At 37.8% G+C, this 17,071-nt stretch overlaps 1 long non-coding RNA gene across 1 annotated transcript in view; it reads right to left on the bottom strand.

Annotated features, from left to right (window-relative positions):
• Positions 1-17,071, bottom strand: part of LOC128861324 (uncharacterized) — a 113,491-nt gene that overhangs the window by 50,845 nt on the left and 45,575 nt on the right. The window contains exon 2 of the long non-coding RNA XR_008454362.1: positions 10,509-10,586. This is a non-coding gene — a long non-coding RNA (uncharacterized LOC128861324). The remainder of the gene's footprint in view (positions 1-10,508; positions 10,587-17,071) is intronic.

Consider the following 17,071-nt stretch of genomic DNA (forward strand, 5'->3'; position numbering starts at 1 on the left):
ATGTATCCAACGACACGACACGAAGACGTTTACGTACAGAAGATCTTAAATTTCCGAGCATATTGAAAAACCGCTGCTCTCATGATCACACATTGGAAAGAGACTTGCATGGGCTAGAGCAAATTCAGATCGGAATTGGGCAAACGCAATATTCACGGATAAAACTTCCTCTTGGGCGAATACTTGCATACGTCGGTCCTGGTGTACTGCTGATAATCAACAACTACAACTAACTTTTAAGTATCCACTTAATGTTCATGTTTGTGTCCTCCACGAAAAAAGGGTTGGGCCATTTCTTTGCAGGTATCGCCAATTTCAGAGCAGTTTTGATGAATGAAATATACCAAAAAGCATTATTACAGTCAGCTACGAAGATGTTTAGGATAAGTAATCTCCGTTGGAATGTTGGATTTGCCTTTACAGTCGCCTGGTGCCAAAGCTTATTGAAAATATTGGCGATTCGCCAAATCCCGCTGATATGATGTTTGAGGGGAAAATTCATCGGCAGCAATACACAAAAAATCAATACGATTTATTTAGAACTTAAGAAGCTACCAAAACGTGATTTCGAGGACTATTTCCACCAACGAACCTACAGTAAAATAAATGTACTGAAACTTGTAATGACGACGTAGAAAATATAAAAGCAAAGAAGATGAAAGACATCAAATTAAACATATTTTTGAATTTTGTCAGTATTTTTCCATACAACTTCACGGTAGGCGGCACAATAAATCCTGCAAGTCGTAGTGCAAAGTTCTCCCATAATAATAATAATAAATTCTATACAACTTGCCGAACTTGTGTTGATGCCCTCGTAAGTATCAGTTGCGTTCGAAATATACACCTCAAATCATATACTTACCTATAACTGACGTTTTCTTTCCGCCACTATCATTTACACAATATAATGCAGCCCGGAGGAGATTTTAAGTGAGTCATTTGTCTGCCAATGTGATATTTATTCAAACTGGCAGCGGAACTTTATCTGACACCGCTCACAAGTGGGAGCAAGACTGCGAGTCTTGTATGCCCGCACACATCTACCAACACGGTTGCATACATATTGCGGCGTAGTAAAGGCAACAAGCAGCCAGTTAAGCTGATTTTCATATACATACATGGCAAATGGCATCCATATAAAGACATGGAATTGAATCCGGAAAAATATATATTACTAAAAACCGAGTTTTGCAAAACAAGGTGAAATATGTATGGGGTGTCCCAATACGAATGATTTTTAGATTTAGCGCCACAGTGTTTTTATCAGATCGCTGTCAGTGTGACCATAGAGGTGGGAGACCCATTACGGCTGAGAGTAAAGACACACTTAGGAAAGATAAACTTGTCGCCTTGCTGATCCACTCAATGTCTTGTCATTTTGAAAAGATGACCCCAGGACTGCACAATTCGCATCCTTCTCTTCATAATCGTAGCTCTTTACAGCTGGCACAACATCTTCGGTAAGGCACATCTAGCTTTTTGGCACCTCCTTATATTAAAAAATGCTCTACTAGAGCACCAACATCGGTAGATGTTTCCCTTCTGCATCTCTGAGAGTACAAGCTTCTTTATTGTTTCCAGCCTCATTTGCCGGCAGTTGCGACAAGTTGTACTTTAAATGCATCTGTCACCAGCTTGCCTACATATACGAGTATTAGTTTAAAAATTATCTCAAATGTAGTTTGCAAGTATAAAAAATCTGGCTTTTGGTTGCTTGCTTTGCAAGTTCACTTGCCATACCTTTGTAACTTGGGATCTAAGTGAAGAATAGTCTGTTGTTGGAACATCGGCGACAGTCTAGCGCAGGTTAATAATTACATGTGAATGAATTCAGAGCAGTTTTTGTTGTTGTAACAGTGACAGTACTTGGCCGGCTATAAATCCGGGTCGTTCGGGTAACGTAGAGGCAATTGTCGTAGGAAAAAGTTCAGTGTTCTATAAAAACCTGCCCATTACTAATTGGTAGTCAGTGGAGGAACCTGGGAGGCATTGTAGAGATTAGACTATTCGCTCTATTTGATTTGGCTCTTCATGGTATTTAAATTTCGTTCGGCATTTTAAGATTAATTTCGAAACTGTAGGTCGAGATACACTATTGACAATAAATGATAACATTTTAACAGCAAATAAGTCTTACCAGGTGTATACCTATGAAATGAGTTTTTCTTTATTAACAAAAAATGGTTACAAATTTAATCTTCAAAATAATAGCCAACGCTAGCGACACATTTTTCCCATCTTTCAGGCAATTTGTGGATGCCGCGCCTAAAAAATTGGCCGTCTTCGGCCGCAAACCAATCATCGAACCATTTTTTGGCTTCTTCGTGAGAATTGAAGCGCTGCTCGGAAAGTGCGTGACCCATCGTTGCAAACAAATGATAATCGGAAGACGAAAAGTCTGGTGAGTAAGCCGCGTGCGCCACCGGTTCCCAATCGTACGTCTCCATCAATTCCCGGATCGCTCTCCTTCGATGTGGCGGTGCATTGTCATCAAGAAAAATTACTTTGTGACGCCGATCGGCATATTCTGGGCGTTTTCGGTGTATAGCGCTTTTCAAATCGGCCAATTGTCGTTGGTAGCGTGCACCGTCAACTGTTTCACGTGGTTTTAATAGCTCGTCCCAAATCATACCACTCTGATCCCAGAAAACATTCAGCATTGCCTTGCGGCCGAAGCGATTTGGTTTGGCCGTTGTTTTTGATTTGTGGCTGGGCGAACCATACGATTCCTTTTGAACCGGGAGAAGCGTTTTTCTTCAATTGATAATAGAACATCAACGATTTTGGCAAATCGTAGTTTGAAGGCACGAAATTCGACATTTTTAAGAGCAACAAAAATGCATTGTTGCATGAAACGTAACAAACAATAAACTGAATATTGGTTACAGATGACAGACGAAAAAAACAAGACATTTGGGAAGGTTTAAAAATACTCCTAGCGACATGTATGGACTAATAGCTGAAAGTCTCACTTCATAGGTATATACCAGGTACTTTTCTAATTTGAAGCTGCTTAAGTCTAAATTATTATCTCGCGATCAAAAGTTAAGGATATACCAAACCTTCAACGCCCCGTGTTTGTCTACGGCTGCGAACTATGGACGCTAAAATAAAAATAACAGACATTCATCAGCGAATGGTACTTGAAAGAAAACTATTGGACCTGTAGGACTGCAAGACGGTACCTATCGAATTAGATATAGTCACGAAAGAGATGGCTCGAAGACGTGGAAGTTAACCTTGAAATTCTAAACGTGCGATGGTGGAAGGAGGTGGTCTTAGATAAAGACAGATGGCACGAGGTTGGGAATGAAGCGTGAACCAAGGACTGTGATGCTAAGAAGAAGTAGAGAAGAGCGAGATTTTACGCGACATCTACGAAATTGATACTCAAATGTTATTGAAATTTAGTTCAATAGGACCAAGCCAAAAAGCGGTCAGTAGGATAAAATAAAAACACAGCATCGAAACTTTTCAAATGAAGGCAGCTTTTTTATTGTTTGTATTGTTTTAGTTTTATTTTAAATCAACACACCCTTTACATCGAAAACGAAATTAAGCAAACAAACCCGTCAAACCAAATGCACATGAAACAAAGGCATCGCGAGAATCGAGAATGTGGATATGTAGTTGGCAATTTCCCAGCACCCCTAACGGGGAAACGAAAACGGAAAGCAACTGAACGGCTGATCTCTTGAACAATTGAGCGATTGACACTGATTGTGCAGCTATGCAATTTGAGTAGAAATTACTAAGCCAGTAGAGTGCAATGGCAATAATGACAGTGGGGGAGCGACGTTCAGCAGAGGGTGACTGACTCGTGTTGATGACAAATACCAGATTTGTATTCCGCCGCTTCTAGAGTGCCTCGTGTGACAAACGAACTAACTGTAGTGAGTGTTCAATGGATGGTATGACAGGGAAGTTGGGGGGAAAAGCACAAATTTCAATGCACAGATTCCAAATTCACTTTGAGCAGAGCAAAGAAATAAGCGATCATACGAGTTTCACTCAGGTAGGCGTACATACATACAAACATACATAGATAGCTACAAATGAATTGTTTTAGTTTTTGTTTTTTTTTGTTTTCGCCGCTGTGGTGTTGTCACAATTGCAGGTGACTGACGCAAAACGTGAAATGATCTACACAAACAAACAATCAAAGAAGTCACAAACTATCAAACATTTGAAAAATTCGTATTTTATTGACAGGAATGCCTACGCAATTGACAAACGACAATTAAAAGTAGCTTGCAGCATGTGGCATGTGGCTTGTGTACGGCCACGCTATTGCAATGCAACAATTGAAAGCTGTTTCGGTTGGCGAAATGGTTAGCACGAGATAAGTAGGTATACTGGCAAACCGGTTGCTGTTGCTTCATGGTTGGCCAGACTAGTTGGCTGAGTGGCACTAAGTGATTGGCTATTTGGGCGGTTGCAACAATTGTCTGGTGTTTGGGTGCAGTACGCGAAACATACTTATACATAGATGCCACATTCGTAGCGTATACAAATTTGTGCCATTTCGTATTAGGTTCAAATACATACTAGGGGCCGTCCCTCCCCATGTTTGCATAACAAAATAGGCGCAACGAAGCGAATGAGATGATTTAAGTTATAGAGGAATGGTGGCTGTTGCATGCAATGAATCTCTGTTGCTCCATGCACAAAAAAAGGGATCACCTACAGGAGTTACCAAAGCCATGTATGTTCTAGGGAAAAAAATTTAGCTAGAAAAAGTTGCTTGGATGAATGGCTTGCGACGTCCCCTTAAATGCAATTATGTGTTGCGCTTTAATTTTTATTATTGCAGACAACTTGCGCGCATTTTTTTCCAAGTAAATGAAGCACCAACTATGGCGTGTTTTATTGAAAAAGCCAGTTTGACGTCAAGCTTAATTTTACAATCCTTTAAGAGATAATGAAAATGTAATTGCAAATGATTGAATTGGAGCCAGCATTGCGGAAAATATTGTGGCGTTCAAAATTCTCTATAACTTGATTAGCAAGAGCATTTCGAGTCTTGTTTTTCCTAAAAAAAACGTTCATCTTATTATTTAGCAATATCACGAAAATATTGTCATATGCCCTACGAAAATGTAACATATAATATTACTCAGTCTTGCCATAAATTCTGTCACAAATTTTTCAATGCATACGGCGAGAACGAACTCACAAAAATGTTCTGTTATTCTTGTTTTTACTTATGGATTATAGTGAGTTTCGGGGCGAATTTCGCTTGTTAGCAATGAAGTGGGGAGCTAAGGAAAATCGTATTGCAGTGATTGCATTACAAAAGTGTGGAAAAAGTGCAAGTGAGATTTACGAATTGCTGAAAAAACTTAAAATTTCGAGAATGCTTGTTCACCGCACGGTCAATCGTTTTTCCCAAACGTCTGAAGTGGCAAACAGAAAAAGAAGTAGTCATTCTAGCGTTGGTTCGAACCAGTGCAGCCATAAAAGCCGTTCGAGAAAGAAATCGCGGAAATCGCATTAGAAAGCTGAAAAGCATGTCCAAGGAAATGAATGCATTGACCAGATCTATTTCAGGACTAATGAGAGATGATCTCCATATGAAAGTCTTCCGTCGTTCAACTGGTCATCTTTTGACAACGGGCTTGAGTAAAATTAGACTCGCCAGATGCAAGCAGTTTCTTCGGTGGTACGCGGCATGAAAATATTATTTTCATAGGTGAGAAAATGTTTACTGTTGAAGAAGTTTTTAATAAGCAAAACGACAACATCAATGCTAAAACTTCTGAAAACGCAAAAACTGTTGTTCCAAGGGTTCAGCGTGGCCACCATCCATCATTCGTAATGATTTGGTGGGGAGTGTCTTGTAAAGGCGTTACATCTCTTTATTAAGACCGCGGCAAAAGTGTACCAGGCGGATGTCTTAGAAGGCGTAGTAAAGCGGTTGAGGAGTATTCTCTCCAATGGAGAGTGTTGGATCTTTCAGCAAGATTCAGCTTCAGCCCATGAGGCAAAAACCACCCAGCAGTGGCTAAAAACAATGTTCCTGGGTTCATAACCGCAGAATATTGGCCGTCTGGGAGTCCAGATTTGACTCCATTGGACTACAGTTTGTGGTCAGAATTGGAGGCCTCACAGAAATTTGGAGAGTCTCACACAATCTTTGGTTCGAGCAGCCACGTCAGTATCGATGAGAACTGTGCGTGCTGCTATATCTGAATGCCCTAATCAAATGGTGCCCATTGTGAATGAAAATTACAACTTTTTTTTTGTAATATTTCTTCGCTTAAATAAAACTCACTTCATGAAAAAAAAATATTAAAATTTCATGTAGTGCAAAATTTAGAGTTAAATCTTCAGAAACTGCTTTTTTTGTGGATTGTTATAACTCTTCTTCTAATATAAAGGGTCTATCAAAAGACGAGCCTAGATGTTTTATCAAATGATGAAACATGTAAATATTTAAATTCCTTCAGGTTTTAGAATTTTTATTTAAAATACAGCTCTTAACCATTATATGCGATGACATGGTTTAACTGCCCATGAGGACGACTTGAAGTAAAATTCGACAAATAAAAATAAATAAAAAACAATTAAAAGAAAAAAATTTAAAAAAAAAATAGAAAAAAATAAGAATAAGTAAAAAATTTAATTAATTTAAAAACAACTAAAAAAAACAAATAAAAAAAAAAAAATAACAAAAAAAAATATATAAAACAATAAATAAAAAATAATAAAGAAAAAACAAAATAAAGAATAAAAAAATTAGAATAAATAAAAAATTTAATTAAATTAAAAAACAACTAAAAAAATTAAAAATAAAAACGAAAAAATAAGAAATTAAAAAAACACTAGGTTCTTAAAAAATTTCAGCCCAAATTTGCCGTTTTTGTTGATTATTATAGAAAAAAATGTTAGACCAGATTTTATACCACTTTAAGGAGAAACTTTTCTATATACCTTTTGTTCGATTTCGTGCACTGTTTAGCATATTTTCAAATATGAATGAATATTGCAAGCCAATACTCTTTTAAATTAGTAATGAATTTTTGCCAAATTTACTCGAGCTCATAAGTTAATAACAAATAAAAAAATAAAATCAAAAAATAACTAAAAAAATATGAAATTAATTCAGACTAAATTTGTCATTTTAGCTGATTTTTATAGGAAAAAATGTTAGACCAGATTTTATACCAGTTTAATGAGAAACTTTTCTATATAGCTTTTATTCGATTTCATGCACTTTTTAACATATTTTCAAATATATTTAAAAGTATATTGCAAGCCTTTCAAATTAATAATGACTTTTTGCCAAATTTACTCGAGTTCATAAGTTCATATACAAACCAACAGCATATTTAGAAGATTACATTAACCCTTTATAAGGCAGAAGGATTCAGAGTAATAAAATAACTTGCGCTTACATTTTTGGCATGTTTTTATTTATATAACAAAAATAAACTTAAAAGAAACACACTAATTATTTCGGAAGTTTTGGAAAAATAGGTGGTAAAAATATTCCCACTGCCCGTCAACAGAGCCACCAGAGCCACATGCAACCTGAATTTGAGACATTATTTTCTATGAAATTGTGCAAAACAAGGCGTGATGCAAAGAGGGACATTACACTTGCTGTATTTTATTTTGCTATGCTTATCTTTGACCTTTGTGCTGCACAATTTACAGCGTCGGCAAGTCTCCAACTCTGCTGGCATATGGTCACCTGCGTTTACAAACCGCAGTTCTTCAGGTACAGCATTTACAGTTTTTTGATATACCTCTGGGCATGCTATACATGATTTCTGATGATGATAAGCAAGCTTGATCTTCTTTTTCTGCTGCTATAGCCACTAATCAATCCTCTGGCAACAGCCACCCGAAATTCTAAGTTGGTAAGCTGTTCTACTCTCGACGTTAGGGAATATAAAATGAAAGAGTTTGTAAAACTTGCGTCCACCAAGAAGTAGAATATCCGCAATCACCAGCGTTTACTTCTCCTTCCGAGAGCATACGTCCCCTTCACTTGGTCAAAACGGTCGACACCGCCCATTCTTTTGGTGTATTCTTTCACAACCATAGGACAACTTACAGCTTCCCTGGTGACATTTGTTTGCGTTCTTTGTACAGTTGTTACTTCCACTTTAGGATGAAATGCAGTTGTCAACAATAAAACCTCTTTAGTATCTTGCCACACAGTAAATGCTACATCTTGTTTAGTTCTCCCCTCAATTCACCTTTTTTCAACTTTAGGCTTTGGTTTCTGCCGTTTCTTTTTGTGTTATTTTTTTTTTATTATGTTAGGTAAAATTGCTCTATTTCTTCTTACTGTTCCAGTGGCATAAATATATTTTTCATACAAGTACTACATGAGAGAAAAATCGCAAAACAAGTTATCGAATGTAACATGAGACTTAAAATCTTCTTGTGCTAATTTACTTGACAATTTCTTTACGACATTAGCCCCTAGACCCTCTTCTGTTTCTTGCCCTGTTTTACCTGTATAAATTTCATAGTTATACAAGTACCCTTTGCTACTATCACAACAGCACCACACTTTATAGCCCCTTTTTATGGGCTTTAGCGGCATGTACTGCTTCAAACTGGACCTTCCTTTGAATACTATCATGCTCTCATCGATACTTTGGGAAGAGGAATTGAAGGCATTGTTTTGAAATGATTGACTAAGTAAAGATATAAGAGAACGAATTTTATACAATTTATCAAAATATACATCTTCTCTACTTGGTTGTTGATTATTATCAAGTTTGTCTGAGTAACAATCAAATCGAAGACTTCATCACTAAAAAACTTTTTGAAATGCACTACTGGACGTGCTCTCCTATTCAATAAATACCGAGGGTTTATTGTCACCTTATCAAATTCATCGGGATCTGGCCTGGATGTCCAGAAAACCTTCCCCCATGACTCAACTTCACATTCAGATTCATCAGTCAATTCTTGTTCTAAGGGTGATGATGACTGTACTATCAAAGGTTCTTCTGGCTGCGAATTATCTAATTGTGGACATAGTGCTATTGTAGATGTACCTGACTCGGAACAACTGTTAGGTGTAGAATTCAAATGAGTGGGAGAATTTTGTAAAAGGTCACTTGAATCATCAGGTGCTTGAAGTAACCGTTGTATTGTATTCACGTTGAACTCTTCTGCCTCATCAGACTCAAATCCGTCTTCTGAGCCATCATCGGGCATGTCCAACATCTGCTCAATATCATTTCCATTCAAATAGCGCGGCATTTTTCATGAAAATCTGAGAAAAGAAGGAACAAGTTCAACAAATGTACATAACACGCCACGGGCAGCGGGAATATTTTTCCCACCGAGTAAAAAGTCTTCTCACATCTACATACGATAGTAACTTGTAAGGTATAGGAAACAACTTGTAGAATAAACATAAATACATAATAAAAAAACAGTTTCTTACCTCCTTTCAAATAAAAAATATGAAGATTCACGGAGTAACAAATTTTCTTTCAAAATTACCGCAATTTTTGACAGCTAGTGGCGCCAAGAAAAAATGTGTCACACAAACGTCATTTTTTTTTTTTTATAATAATAAGCCAGACCTTCTTAGTTGCCAGTGCAACAAATTAGGACTCCTTTGATAACTTACATAAAAAGATAAAGAAAGTTTTTGTTGGTGGTAAATATATCACCTCTGCCTTAAAAAGGGTTAAAGATTACAGGATACTTAGAAGATTACATCGAGATATCGATCATAACATCACACTTCATTACAGCAACACTTTGCGCTACATTAACAATATTCTTCTAAACACAATGGCCTGTTTTTTAGCCTGAGGCTCGACCTATTCAACAATATTCTCAACATAATGTCTAGTTTTTGTGCTGTATTTTCGTTCTTTCTATCCTCGACGGAACCAGTTTCTTGAAATTTTTTCACCAGCATTTGAATTGCCGACTCATTCCGTCGATTATTTTCTCCAAAAAAATCACGTATTTTTCGGTATGTTGTTCTTAAAGATCGACTATTTTAAGTAGTTCAATATCAAAAACTTTGCCGCAATATTCTGTTATGTAAAATTGTTTACTAAACAAACGTCAAAGATGGCATAAAGAAAGATACCGTCTAGGAATTATTCACTCCTGAGTACTAGGCGTCACTTTGCAATACCCTTTACAACGCATAAATAATTTACCATTGCACGAAATAATTGTGACTACCTGATTGCATAGGCTGTTTAATAAAGTTTAGCTTAACGAGCTTCAATTTCATTGTGCCAGATGCAAAATAGCGGACCAAATAGTAACACAACCGTAAATTTTCCGTCAATTCTCATTAAATTATGAATTGGTAAGGTTGCGTTAAAGATAGATCGTGACTCCGAACGTACAGAAGCTGCTTCAACAACCTCCGATTTATCCGTGGCAAGCAGTACTTAGCAACTTTATATTATATATCAGAGCTCCCGCTCAGCGCCCAATGAGTTATAATATTAGGCAATACTTTATTAAAATTCTTAATAGTACCGAGTATTGAAATTTTTACTTACTTAATCTGCCAAAACTATGCGATAGCCTCTTTTTGAGCTTTTGCAATGCGCCGCCCTTCTTCTCGCGCATTGCCACGCCTGAAAAAGAATACAAAACAAATTATTCAAAAAGTACACATTTGGTAATAAAAAAATAAATAGAAATAAATATTTAAAGATATTTCAGAAATATAATGATGTTAAGGAAACCTTAGAACACCTTCTGTGCGTTTGTTCGGCATTATTAAAAACGCGCTTAAAATGCCTGGGAGCCCCTTTGTTTGAGGGTCTGGAGGACGTCTCAAAAGCGGATCTCCCAGCTCTGCTTAGATTCGCCAAAAGCGCTGACATCCTACATGATGTCTACTTTCAGTCTTCATAGAGGTCGGTCTTCATATGGTATCGCTAGGGACTTAAAGGTCTATGCGTGGCTTATTGCCAACCAGGCCTATATATTAACCTAACCTAACCTATATATTAATTTTCCCATAAATATTCTAATTACGTTTTAAACTGAAAAGTACTACACTCTGATGTGGGAATTGAGGGAATACGGGCGCGTACAGCTTGAGAGTGAAAATGATCAGCTTCTATTTTGAATAAAATTTAATGAAATTTAAAAAAAAATGTACAAATATATTTCACGCTCAACTACGCCCCGTACATAGTAAGCCAGGAAATTAAGGTCTGGGGAGTTAGGCAGTCCCCATCACTGTGTGTGAAGGAGCAGAATCTTGCTGAAAGATGTATGGGCAGTCACCGCTGACGCTATTAATCCAGGGTTTTAGTACTACCTCTAAAATCTCGATATATGCAGCAGAATTAACTCGAAATCCTTGAGTAAAGAAGTGTGGTGGCATGACGTGCACTTTCTTGCTCACAACACCAAAACCCATTAAGAGTAGCTGTAAGCTTCATGTGCATGGCAATAGGAACCTCTGTACGCATGGAATCTCTGTAAGATTGGAACAATAACCCATTCCGGTATTTTCGGCGTGAAAAAATTGTAACATCTCAGATGCCGCGGAGTGTTTAATTTTCGCGAGGCGTTTTGATCGGATAACTCGCCATTCTCATGTTTGCTCCGACATAAACTGTATTTTGCACATAATGCAGGCCTTATACCGGAGTTCTTTATGGACAACTCGACGAATAAAGCCCTCAGAAACATTAAGCTCCCTCGAGACAGCCCTCATTGCTTTTGTAGGGTCCTCGTCAACGATCGCTTACTCTTGTTAAATAAATTTTGCAAATCGGGACGGTCCTCTTTTTTAGGAACATCTGCCAAGGTACCCCTCAGATTAAGAGAAATCGATCTACTGAGAGGGCACTCTTCAATTTTAGAAAAATTCTGCTACGTTTCTGGTACACCGGATTTCTGTAAGACCAAGGATATCCTTCGTCACAGTATTTCCTTCCAAAGAGAAATGGGATAACGGGCTTATTATTAGAGAAAATGATACAAACATCTATGAAGGTTTCAAGACTAAATAACAAAGTAGATGGAGGGGTTTACTCCGATAAACTTGGAGTCAGCCAATTATTTCGGCTACCTGATCATTGCCGTGTATTTCAAGCGGAAGGCACTGCCATAAAAGAGCGACTTACGGCAATGAAATGAGAGTATTATCCACAAATGAGGTCTTCATTAACTCAGACAGTCAAGCAGTTATAAAAGCGCTAGAATCTAAAGCGTGCTAGTCAAAATAACAGTTTTTAATGACGTATACCAGTACCAGATTATTTGGATGTCAGGTCACAGAAATATAGTAGCAAGGCATATGAATTTGGTAGTCTTGGTATCCCATTGGTACCTATGCCTATAGCCACTTGAAATTACCAATAGATAGGGAAACTATCAACATGGTAAACACAATTTGGCAAAACATGCAAACTAAGCAGACAGACATGGCTGAAATTGAACAGCGGGTGCTCAAATAGCTTGTGAAGACTTAAGAGGGAACATACCAGAAACTGGTAATTGTTTAATAGGTAACCACGCCAGAAGCTTAGGACTCCCATACTACGATTTCTGTTGAAGCTGTCTTAACACAGAAGAAGAGAAAACAGTCAGACACCACCTATGTGAGTTAGCCAGAAGGAGGCTTCGCACGCTTGGTTCTGCCTTTTTAACTGATGTAGCAGTACAGCGCATTTAAAACTAACGAAGTTTTGCTCGTTTAAGTTCCAGTGGTATCACCATGAATATACGAAAGGTCTAAGTGTGTCACTGCGACACCCTACCTCCTATATACCTACCTAGCCAGCTACCTACGTTTTTCATTTTAAGAGTAATTGCTGCAAATTTCAACTTTCCGCTCTCCACATATGCTTTTATTGCACTTGGCGCATGTAGACTTGGCTTCATTTTTTTAATATAATCTGCTTTTTTCCAACTCACCTTTCATCCCGAAATAGCAAAATCAACAAAAACACAAGCGCAAAGCTCTAACTCGAGAACAAAATGTTGCTAAAAAGAAGGCTGAAAGTTACGTAAATGTTAATTATTAGCTTCTTAACTACAGAACAACACTTTCTGCTATGGGACATTTGAGCGACGTTTGAAAGCGAAGGATCAATAAAAGTGAGAGAAAACCTACGAAATAAACGGCTCTCAGTGAATTTGCAAGAATCAGCTGATTGGTTGACGCCACCAGGATCGTGTTTGTTTAAGAGAAATCTAAGATTGAGTAGGTGATATATGACCAAAATCAACACAGTCTTGTTTCTTTGTTGCTGTCTCAACAACTATTGATTGGACGAGTGCCTAAATACGAATGAAATGAGAAAACTCAATTTAAATAACGCATAATAAAATTACGCCCTCTCGCATATTTATATTCACCGAATTCGTAAACAAACAGTTGCCATGGTATGAGTTTAGGCTATGTTGATTTTTTTCGTATACCACTAACACTAGCTAAATTTTGTTAAACACATTCCAAGAGACGTCAGGCCATCAGCTGATTCTGGAAGATTCGTTCAGAGCCGAATAACGGTAGCAACCATAGCACACCTCTAAAAACCTTTTCACTGTATTAATCTATCTTCCATGACGTAATATAAACTATGTATGTTATGTTAGTTGAATCGGCTAACATTAGTACTCTACTCGGTTAAATGGGCTAGTTGAGTAACTTTCTAACACAAAAGGAATGTGTGCAGAATGTGAAATATTTAATTTATACCGTTTCACATAGCTCAGCTTAAAAAAAACCTTAAGGTCTTCATAAATCACTGCCTTAAAGTCATCCTGCGCATTTGAGGGCCCGAGGTGTCAAATGATGAGTTCGTCACCGGATTGGTCATACTTTGCAAAAATTTGCGTCTGGTATCAGCAGAATGTCCTTAGATTGGAAACCGCAAGGCTCACGCTGTAGAGGTCGACCGAAAGGATATTCGAGACGAAGTCTGTACGATGAATTCAAGACACCTGATGATTCACACGTATGGCCTCAAATAAAGCCAGCAATCGATCCCAATGGAATTTATTTGTTTCGGCACTTTGCGCTCCCAGCCGGCGCGCTAGTAAATAATAATAATTTCACATAGCCAATAAATATTTGTAGTAGAAAATTTTCAATACATTCGCAACTCGACTAAAACGGCAATTTTATTTTTGGTCCAATTTTTATGACCGCAACTGTATATGCCCACATACACACAATAAACGCATGCCACTTATAGTTCAATAACCAAAAGTAAAAACGAAAATTCTATTTTATGAACTACTCTTCCAACAGCATAACAAAAATCCAAATTAAACTAAATAAAACAACACAAATCGTTTGGCTGCGCACACACATGCGTATACCCAAGTTGCTGCCATGACAGTCAGACCAAGTCGACTTTGACATATAACAAAATATTTACATTTTATCAGCTGCGTGAATGGATGGCGAAACGTTTGGTTGGTTGGCTGCACAGCGGTTGCTGGACTTTTTGTATACTTTGGATTGCATGCTTGCATGTCCATGTAGTTTCCAATGTGCGTGTGTGCGTGTATGCGTGTTATTGTAAATGCCAAAAGAAAAAAAGCCAAACATGCAACACAATCAATCTAATCAATCAAATATGAAAGCAACCATAAAAAGTATGCATGCAAATAAGCCAAATAACAACGCAAAGCACCAGTTACAAACTAACCACCAAAGTTTTTTTTTTAATCTTTTATTTTATTACTATAAATTTACTAGAATAAAGTAAACTTCATGGCAACAGTAGCAGCACTGAAACAGAGCGCATAAATTGTGCGCAAATCAACACAATACTTATAACCGTCCGCCGCAGGCCTGCACGGGACGTGTTGCGAATTTGTTTGCTGAATAAGTGATATGAGAGTTGGTAGCAGTGAAGCACTCTACGAGTGATGGCTTTGGAAGTGCAACAGATGCAATGGAACGTGAAAAATAAATTGCCCTATAACATCAACCCTTTTCACAGTGAGCGCCGCCTGTTTTGCGGCATGCGCAAATAAATGCGGTAAATGGTAAATAGAATAGAAAATAACGCGAAAAAACTCATAACAAATAAATAAACAAAACAAAAGTTGCCTTAAATTGTGCGCGTACAATTCCCAAAGTTAAAAATGTTCAACAAACTCATAGCATCAAAAAATGATACACGTAGGTGTATAGTAGGGCGGGTCGATTTAAAAATCACTCGTTGCTCTGTGAAAATCGTATTCTAGGGATCAAAATAAGAAACTTTGCCGAAAGAACCATACCTCTAAAACGAATTCTGATGTCCCCCAATTTGGGTCGAACGAAAAATCCCACTTTGACCCATTTAGAGGGCTCCAATCGAGTCCAAATGTATGACCGACCCCCACTAACTTTGGACGGCCGATCCACCCATGCCAGTGGCACACCCCCTGAAACTCCCCTGGGGGGTTCCCCATACAATCATTTCAAAATATCACCATTTTTGGCCTTTACATGAGAAAAGAAACTAAAAAGTTCGACCCAAATTGGGGGGCATCAGAATTCGTTTTAGGGGTATGGTTCCTTCGGCAAAGTTTCTTATTTTGATCGCTAGAATATGATTTTCCCAGAGCAATGGGCGATTTTTTTGCCTCCCCACAAATCGTCCCGGCCTAGTATATATGTAGGTATATGTAGCATATTTTTATAACCAATAGAAAAATGTATAAAGTTTGACAATGGACGATATCAAATTTGAAATTTGCTTATTTATTTGCTTTTGTATGAGCAGGTTCCGGCACTCGAAGTGTAACCAATTAAAAAATTTAATTTAGTTTGGAAAATTACATTTATTCCATTCGAAGTAAAAAAATGTGTCAAAATAATACAAAATTAAGAATCAATTTACTTTTGCTCGATATGACCACCTTTTGCCTTGACTATGGCTTTGAAACGCTCCAGAAACGAATCCCAAGCTGCCCGAATGTGGTTTGCAGGTATTTTTGCCCACTCGCTGACAATAGCTTTCTTCAGCGCCGTGAGACCTGTCGTATATTCATTGTGATACCGATGGACCCTCCTCTCCAAAATGGCCCAAAGAGAATTCGCGTCTGGTGAATTTGAGAGCCATTGTGTGGACGTTATAAAGTTCGGAACGTTGCTTTTTAGCCATTTTTGGGTCACTCGAGCTTTGTGAGACGGTGCCAAGTCCTGTTGAAACGTCCATGGTTGGCCACAGAAATGTTTGTCTGACCACAGCTTCTAAGCAAGCTCCAGAATACTTTCCCTATAATATTTCGCATTTGCCTTGGCGCCAGGCTCGATGAAAACGATTGGAGAGTGTCCATCTGCGGTTACAGCGGCCCAAATCATTACCTGTGGTGGGTGCTGCCTCCTGGTGGCCAATCGATGACTCAAATTCTCGTATGAACGGTCGGTCAAATAAACCCTATTGTTTTGGGAGTTTACGAATTTGAAAAATTTTCTCGTCAGAAAACACAATGTGGAAATTGAAGAAACTCCTACGCTCTCTCAAGTCTGACTTTTTAATGCTTTGGTGTGAGATTATTCGCCTTTTGGATCTTCTAAGGCTTGACTTTGAGATCATTTTTCAGTATGCGGCGGATGCTACGGTCAGATATTTTCTGTTCTTTTGCCATCTGATTGGCACTCCATCGGGCATTTCGCTCAAGTCACTTCTTCACTTTTTGCACCATTTCACGTGACGTTGCAGTCTTTTGATGATTTGCAGTCTATTGATGATCACCTCCATGACATTTGAAAGTCTGAACGTCTTGTTAAAATTCGCGAAGACGTGCATTGAGAATTATATAACAGAATAATTCGACCCCAAACATATTGCCCTGGCAACGCAATGGACTCTAGAGGTCTACGAGTATGTGGAATCTTTTTACAGCTCAGCCAGCACTACCTAGCCTCAGTCTTGTCTTCTTATATATTTATTTTTAAACTTGAATTATTTTTTTTATCATAATATAATAAGAAGGCCGTATTAATAAAAGTTGCAAACTTTGTACCCGACTTACAAAAATTCGACAAACTTTCTTCAAAATTTCAAACTTCTTAATCAGAATATTTTCTTTAAATTTGGGTACGCAGTTTCATAGCCCATTTCATAGCCCATTAGATTTTAGTATCAAA

This window comes from Anastrepha ludens, chromosome 4, assembly GCF_028408465.1.
Source record: "Anastrepha ludens isolate Willacy chromosome 4, idAnaLude1.1, whole genome shotgun sequence".
NCBI classification, from domain to species: domain Eukaryota; kingdom Metazoa; phylum Arthropoda; class Insecta; order Diptera; family Tephritidae; genus Anastrepha; species Anastrepha ludens.